Below are 8,989 nucleotides of genomic sequence, written 5' to 3' on the forward strand. Positions count from 1 at the left end.
ACCCCGCCGGATCCGATTACTTTATCGGCTATTAAAAAGCCAGCGAATATCCCATACACAAGTATGGCAGTTCAATGATGGAAGAGGATGCAACGAGCAGGTGAACATTTAAACCAGCACATTTATTTACAAGACACGTAAGCAATACAGTACAAATGGACAAGCACATATGCAATGAATGGGGGGATGGGGACAGGACGCGAGTAAAAAGAAAGCCTACAGCCGATGTCTATAGTTATTATTGTTCACTTAACCAGGTTTACTTGGTGGACACGGCGCCACAACTCTCATACAAAAACCCCGAAAAGAAAAGGAAGGAAAACGTGACCGTCCGTCCTCCTCGACCGTCCTCCTCGACCGTCCTCCTCGATCTGACCTTGCGCTCGTCCGACCCAGAGAGAGAAAGAGCTGGCGTCTCGGTGCCTTCGACCTCGTCACGCCAGACCCAGAGCCTTCCTCACAACCACCCAGAGAGCATGGTCCAGAGAGCCTTAGCACATGCGATCCAGCGAGCGCAATCCAGAGAGCCTTAGCGCGATCCAGCGAGCGCGATCCAGAGAGCCTTAGCGCACGATCCAAAGAAAGAGCTCCCACAACCAACGACCCAGCCACGACCTTCCTCACAACCACCGACCCAGAGAGAGAGGGCGATTCTCCTCAGCACTTCTTTTATACCCCCCCCTCGCCCCCTCACTCCTTCCAGCGCTCGAGGGAAACTTCCAGAAGAAGCTGTTTTCCCGCTCAATCGGGGCCCTTCCCTCGCCGCTCCACCGCATTCATTTTCGTCTTTGTCCTTTTATGGCGGTTGGAATCCACCGCGTTGTCCGGCAGAGATGTTATTCGTTGGGGGGTGGGGCGTCGTCTGTTCTCCCTCGACGAATGCCAGGCTTCTGGCAACCGTGTGCTGAGGCAGAAATGCTGTTGTGGTCATTGCAATGGTGGTGTGGTTGAGGTGGTTGTTGTAATGGTGGTGTGGTTGGCGTTGTGGTTAAGGTGGTTGTTGTAATGGTGGTGTGGTTGGCGTTTTGTGGAAGGAGATGAGGCGATGCGGTTGTGGTTAAGGTGGTTGTTCCAAAATAAAGACAGCAAAAGAATAACGCCACCTTAAAGATCACAGCCCGGTGACATGAATAATAATTCCCGCAAAACATCGATGGGGAAATCTAATCTTAAACACGTACTTATTGGCATTACTGATCTCATGGACCTGTATGGTGTTCTGTGAATTTCCACAACCGTAACTATATATATATATATATATATATATATATATATATATATATATATATTTATATTTATATTTATATATATATTTATATTTATATATATATATATATTTATATTTATATATATATATATTTATATTTATATATATATATATTTATATTTATATATATATATATATTTATATTTATATATATATATATATATATATTTATATATATATATATTTATATATATATTTATATATATATATATTTATATATATATTTATATATATATTTTTATATATATATATATATATATATATATATATATTTATATATATATATATATATATATATATATATATATATATATATATATATATATATATATATACCTGGTGTTGGCGCAGTGGTTCGGGCAGCGGCTTGGGATCTAAAAGGTCCTGAGTTCAAGCCCCGGTGTGCCACTGAATTAACACCAGGGGGTTGACTCAGCCTGTCATCCTTCCGAGGTCGGCGAAATGAGTACCAGTGTACTGGGCCGGTGTATACCCTGGTTAAAATAGGTGTACCAGATCCCTGTGTCGCAAGAGGCGACCAGGGTTGCGTCAGGAAGAGCATCCGGTGTAAAACATGTGCCAAATCACTATGCGGATCATACGGATGATCCGCTGTGGCGACCCCTAACAGGAGCAGCCGAAAGAAGAAGATATTATATATATATATATATATATATATATATATATATATATATATATATATATATATATACATATATATATATATATACATATATATATATACATATATATATATATATATATATACATATATATATACATATATATATATATATATATACATACATATATATATATATATATATACATATATATATTTGTATATTTATCGTTGTAAACACCTTGATTCCTATCCTGTAATGTCAGCAAAATTATGGAGCCTCGTTCTCACAGCGGAAGTGACTTTTATTCCATACTACTTGTTGACCGGATGTATATTTGCAGTGTTTTCAACTTCATGTCCTTCATTGTTTTCAGATGATGTATGTCCTGTAAATTTGGAATCCAGACGACACAAAGGTTCATCTGTCTCAGAAACTTTAAGATATGCTTCTGAAAAGGAAGATTCAGTTGTTCATTTCACAAATGGCAGTCCTGTCTGTTCTGCAACAGGTGAGCAGAAACCTACAAAATGAACATTCAAACTTTTGAATTGAGCTTTATAAAATTTTCAAAATTGTGAAATATTTTGCATTTTGAGGTTGACAGAAAAAAGGTAAAATAACTTCTTTCTCTTTGTTTGTGTAGAACAATCAAGGAGTCCAGTTGGGCAGATAAGGTCCAGGAGCAGCTTGATTGTGAAGAAGATGTCAATTTTGAAGAAACAATCCCAAGAACAAGACTCACGAGCTTCAAACTACAAGTACACATCTGATGAAAACAGCACAAATATCAATATTCAATTAAACAAACCCCAAAAGGTAATCGAAAGTCAAATGTGCAATATATGCAATGAAGATTTTACTTCACCAAGAAACATCAAAATACACACGAGGACCCACAGAGGAGAATGCCCAAACAAATGCTCTGGATGTGACAAAGGTTTCTCTCAAAAAGGCAATTTGAAAATACATAATATGAAGATCCACACAGGAGCGCCACCTCACAAATGCTCCACATGTGATGAAGCTTTCTCTCAAAAAGACTCTTGGAATAAGCACATGAGGATCCACACAGGAGAGCGACCTCACAAATGCTCCATATGTAAGAAAGGTTTCCCTCACAAAAGCGCTTTGAATCAGCACATGAGGATCCACACAGGAGAGCGTCCTTACAAATGCTCCGTATGTGATAAAGGTTTCTATCAAAAAGGCGATTTGAAAATACATATGAGGATCCACACAGGAGAGCGACCTTATAAATGCTCCATATGTGATAAAGGTTTCTCGCAAAAAGGCAATTTGAAAATACATATGAGGATCCACACAGGAGCGCGACCTTACAAGTGCTCTGTATGTGATAAAGGTTTCTCTCAAAAAGGCTATTTGAAAATACATGTGAGAATTCACACAGGAGAGCATCCTTACAAATGCTCCATATGTGATAAAGGTTTCCTTCAAAAAGGCAATTTGAAAATACATATGAGGTTCCACACAGGAGAGCGACCTTATAAATGCTCCATATGTGACAAAGCTTTCTCTCAAAAATACCATTGGAATAAGCACATGAGGATCCACACAGGAGTGTGACCTTATAAATGCTCCATATGTGATAAAGCTTTCTCTCTTAAAGACCATTTGAATGGGCATATGAGGATCCACACAGGAGAGTGACCTTACAAATGCTCCATATGTTATAAAGGTTTCTCTCAAAAAGGCAATTTGAAAATACATATGAGGATCCACACAGGAGAGCGACCTTATAAATGCTCCATATGTGACAAAGCTTTCTCTCAAAAATACTATTGGAATAAGCACATGAGGATCCACACAGGAGTGTGACCTTATAAATGCTCCATATGTGATAAAGCTTTCTCTCTTAAAGACCATTTGAATGGGCATATGAGGATCCACACAGGAGAGTGACCTTACAAATGCTCCATATGTTATAAAGGTTTCTCTCAAAAAGGCAATTTGAAAATACATATGAGGATCCACACAGGAGAGCATCCTTACAAGTGCTCCAAATGTGATCAGGGTTTCTGTCATAAAAGCAATTTGAATCAGCACATGAGGATCCCCTCAGGAGAGCGACCTCACAAATGCTCCATATGTGATAAAGGTTTCTCTCAAAAATTCTATTTGAAAATACATATGAGGATCCACACAGGAGAGTGTCCTTACAAATGCACCATATGTGATAAAGGTTTCTCTCAAAAAAGCAATTTGAAAATACATATGAGGATCCACGCAGGAGAGCATCCAAAAATCCATGCAAAAAGAACAGACAATCCATGACTGAAAATCGAAGCATCGTACAAATACCTCGGAATCGAAGAGGGCCACCAGCGACAGCACAAGATAGTGCAAAAAATAATCAGCAAAGGAAGTCTGCAAATTTCTCCAGAATTAGCATCATGGGTTCGAGGGTGATTAAAATAATAATAAAATATTGCCAATTAAACTTGATTGAAAATAAAAGGTATTGTAACCCTTTAATGAAAAATGTACTCAAATATGGCATGATTATTTCAATTCGATGTGCTTGAACATGTATTTGTTATAATAACAGAAATTTGCATTTTATACAACCTTATCTCTTTCTTTGTTGAAAGATTATCAATCTGCCCAGTAAAGGTGCCCAAAACACATTGACATTTCAAGCAATCTTTAATCATTTTTCAGGACAATAACATCACCTATTGTTTGTATGTATTGCATCACCATGTAAACCTGTACTATCTTGTTCCATGGTCGGGTTGTCGGCGACTAAACCGTCTCCCCCACCAGGTTTTTTCGTGAGGAGGGTGGTTGGATATGGACATCCAGCAGGATTAAAAACAAAACCTGTCGAAGGACGGAGGAGCTCCTTGTGAGCCAACGGCCATCCATATCTCGTGCTCAAATGTGTCTGCGGACGTCCTCCAGCAGTTGGTTCACTTTTTGTTAGGAGGTTTGTGGCAGGATTTGCACTCCAGCCACCGTAAAACCCTTCATTCCGCAAAATGCAAAAAAAATTCTTAAAACCCACTCAGTGGGGGTACCTCCTGTGCAGCTTCCCTTCGCAGGGCAGCTCACCAGATGACGGGAATGGGGCCTTCGAGACCCCCAATCTTTGATGATAGCAGGGAAACCACGGGGTAACATTCCTTGGTCAGATTGAGGAAGAGTGTGTCGGAGTGGTGCTGAGGTGTCTTCTACCAGACGGCGGTCTCCTTGGATTTACCTGAGGCGGTCCTTTTCGGGTGGGTGCCTGGAATATCCTATCCCTAAGAGAGGATGATCACCTGTCTCTGTTATCATCTGAGCTCAAGCGTTTGGACATCGGTATTGCGGTACTCTGAGGTTCGGATACCGGATTGCAGCGAGATAATGGTTGGTGGTTACACCTACTATTGGTGTGGTCGCTCTGATGGTTACCATACTCAAGGAGTTGCTGTAGCTGTGTCCAACAAGCTGACCTCAATGATAATTGAGGTAACACCGGTCAACGAGCGTATCATGAGACGAAAGATTCGTCACTCCTTCCGTGTCATTTCCCTGGTCTCTGTCTGTGCTCGGACTGAGGCGAGTGATCTCACCATGAAGGATGCATTCTACGCCACGCTCGAGTCTGTGGTTGATCAGTGCCCCAGACGAGATACACTTCTCGTCTTGGGGGATTTCAGTGCATCGACTGGAACTGATAGGGATGGTTATGAGACATGTGTTGGTCCCCATGGGTCAGTGACTCTGAACCAGAATAGCACTATGTTCCTTGACTTTGCAAGAAGTCATGGACTTACGCTGGCTAGTTCATGGTTTCAGCACCCACAAGCTCATCGCTGGACTTGGTATTGCAACGCTGGTGCTGTGGCAAAGGAGATTGACCATGTCCTCGTTGACGGTCGCTGGAGGATGATCCAGAACTGCAGGGTCTACCGGAGTGCTCAGTTCCTCAATACTACACACCGGCTTGTTGTAGCAACTCCGAAGTTGCACCTTACATCCAGGAGAATGGTACCATCCCAGCCTTGGCTGGATGTTGGCAAGCTCAAGGATGAGAGGGTAGCTGAGGTGTTTGCGAACAAGTTGAGTGGAGATTTGAGGAGTCTGGGTGCTTTGGGAGGTCCTGAAGAGTTGTGGAGTGCCTTCAAGACCACCGTCCTTGATGTTGCCGGGGGATGTCTTGGAACTCACCACAGGGCAATGAAGAATTTTGTCTCACAAGGGACACTGGATACCATTGACCAGAGTCGCAGGGCCAGGCTGAATGGCAGAGCCGAGCTGTTCAGGGACCTGAGGCGTAAAACTGTACATGCCCTAATGGTGGATAAGGAGAACTATGTGCGAGGAATCTGTGAGGGGGTAGAGCATCACCTGTGGACAGGTGATTGTCGTCCCGCTTCAGGGGAATTCGCGCATTGTGTTCATCTCAGCACATCCCTCGGCACACTGCAGTTAGAGCAGAGAGTAGAAGGCCCTTGACAGAGGGGTCTGAACTGAAGTGAACCGCTGGGCTGGTTACTTTGAGCGGTTGTTCCAGACTGATCCACCAGCTCTCGAGTTGGACGTCAAGGGTGTTACAATCCCTGTTGCTGACCCTCCAATCAACTGTGGTCCACCTTCGCTTGTGGAAACATGGGCTGCGGTGAAACCGTTTAAACTGGGTAAAGCTCCAGGGATCTGTGGCATCCATGCTGAACTTCTCAAGGCTGGTGGAAATGCTGCACTCGTGTCATTGCATGCAGTTTTGTGCTATGCTGGGAAAACAGGCGTCATCCCAACTGATTGGAAGAGGAGCCTTGTTGTCCCTCTCTGGGAAGGGAAGGATGATCGCCAAGACTGCAACAACTACCGAGGGGTGACGCTGCTCTCAGGGCCGGGCAAGGTCTTTGCTCAGATAATTATTGATAGGGTTTGCCACCATCAACTTGAGCACCAGTGTCCAGAGCAGCCAGGCTTTACACCAAAGAGGTCAATGATTGACCGTATCCTTGCTCTTCGGGTCCTCACCGAACGCAGACAAGAGTTTCGGCAGGGGCTGCTTGCAGCCTATGTTGAGCTCTGGAAAGCGTTCGATTCGGTGAATCTGAATGCCCTCTGGAGGATTCTTGGTCTTCGTGGGGTGCCATCAAAACTGATCGATCTGATGTCAGAACTCTACTCTGGTACTGAGTGTGCTGTGAAATGTGGTGGTACCATCTCTGAGTTATTTACAGTTGTTGCTGGAGTTCGTCAGGGGTGTGTATTGGCCCCCACTCCACACTTTTCAGCACGTATATGGACGATTTTCGGGAGGATGTCAGAGAGATCAAGCTGCGGTGCATCGTTTGGGAATGTCAATATCTCGGAGCTTGATTTCGCAGATTATGCAGTCATCTTTGCGGAGACTTTAGATATCCTTTTGATGGTCCTCGAGGTGCTGAATGAGGAGTCGGAGCCGCTGGGATTACGGGTTTCCTGGGTCAAAACTAAGATCCAGGCTTTCAATGACATCTTGGATGCTGCTGTCCTGTCTCTGTCTGTTTGTGGTGACGATGTTGAGGTCGTGGAGAGATTCACTTATCTTTGCAGTGATATTCATGTCTCTGCTGGCTGTAAGTCAGAGGTCACTAGATGTCTGGGTCGGGCCTGGGGAGTCATGGATTCACTGGATCATGGGGTGTGGTGCTGCCGGTACCTGTGCGGGAGGACGAAAGTCCGAGTCTTCAGGTCCTTGGTGCTTCCAGTCTTGCTCTATGGATGCGAGACTTGGACTCTGACCAAGGATCTGAGATGGAGACTTAATTATTTTGGTACCAGGTCTCTTCGGAGAATCCTTGGCTATTGCTGGTCGGATTTTGTGTCCAACGAGCGGTTGCTGAGAGAGACTCGGATGAGATTTGTTACCTGCAGAGTCCATGAGCGTCAGTTGTGGCTGTATGGACATGTGGCTTGTTTTCCTGACGATGATCCTGCTCACCAGATTCTCTCAGTGAGTGAGTCTCGTGAGTGTAGGAGGCCTATGGGCCGACCAAGTGCCTCGTGGTTGCAGCAGGTTGACCGGCATCTCAAGGAGATGGGGATGGGCCTGGCATCTGCCTGGGGGATGGCCAGACGGAGGTCCCTGGAGTACCGGTTGAAAGTGGACGCAGCGACGTGCTATTCTGGCACATGCTCCCACACCTGACCTGACCTATTGTTTGATTTTATTTTGCTAATAAAGGGATTTTGTTGCATGAAATTATTTTGGTGTCTGAAAGTATGGGTGGAGATATTATTCTTGCCCCAATGGAATGCTGGTTTAAGGAAATATCCAGATGTGTTTTTACGCTTTTGTCAGCTTCAGATTATAAATCTTTCCCTCGTCTTCTCAATCCAGACCACGGAGCCATATGTGATCCCTCCAAGCACCAAGATGGTATGACGTCATTCTGTGCTGAGGTTGAACTCACCTCTCTGATCTCTGAATATCAAACATAATTCCTATCAACCTTTAGTTCATAAATATTCCTCAGCCCTTCCAAACTAAGCTGACCTCCAGATTGCTGCTGTAACAAAGCTGGGAATGATCTCCATCTTGAACCCTGAACATGTCAGGGTGGCATCAGCAACTGGGAAAGAAAAACAGACTTCATCTCACTGAAAACTATATGACAATGCAATGTTCCGATGTACTTTGGAATCAGAAGAAGACTGTTGCTTGTTGAAGTGCCTCTGAATTCTCCATATGGATATGTTGTGCTTGTTCGTTTTTGCATATGTTTTATTGTTTTAATATTGTTTTGCATGTGTTCGTTTTTGCATGTATAAACATTTGCATATGTTTTATTGTTTTAATAAATGACAAATGTACAGGAGGAATTGAGAATTTCTTCAACAATTTAGCAAGCCAGAGGCAGGAGCATCAAGACCTGGAGGAGCGTGGTTGCAGAGTGGGCTGATGGCAGACACGGGTGAACAAACCAGATAAGGTGAGGGACTTTAATCCCTGTGGGAAATTCATTTACATGAATTCAAGATCTGTTTGAATACAAGTCGACCAACATGATCAGTGTTTGGCCTGCAAGAACATTTATTTAATGTAAAATAAGATTCAAAGATATAAATGGGTGGATGGGTGAATGTGCGGGTGGAGCTT

At 43.4% G+C, this 8,989-nt stretch overlaps 1 pseudogene across 1 annotated transcript in view; it reads left to right on the forward strand.

Annotated features, from left to right (window-relative positions):
- The window catches only part of LOC147021196 (uncharacterized), an 86,936-nt pseudogene extending 78,228 nt beyond the window's left edge, over positions 1–8,708 (forward strand). Inside the window, exons 3-4 of the transcript XR_015061323.1 lie at positions 2,267–2,401; positions 2,537–8,708. The product of XR_015061323.1 is annotated as an uncharacterized LOC147021196 (transcript). The remainder of the gene's footprint in view (positions 1–2,266; positions 2,402–2,536) is intronic.
- Positions 8,709–8,989: the final 281 nt, after the last annotated feature.

This window comes from Eptatretus burgeri, chromosome 8 (assembly GCF_056783735.1).
Source record: "Eptatretus burgeri isolate ZD-2024b chromosome 8, Ebu_testis_v1, whole genome shotgun sequence".
NCBI classification, from domain to species: domain Eukaryota; kingdom Metazoa; phylum Chordata; class Myxini; order Myxiniformes; family Myxinidae; genus Eptatretus; species Eptatretus burgeri.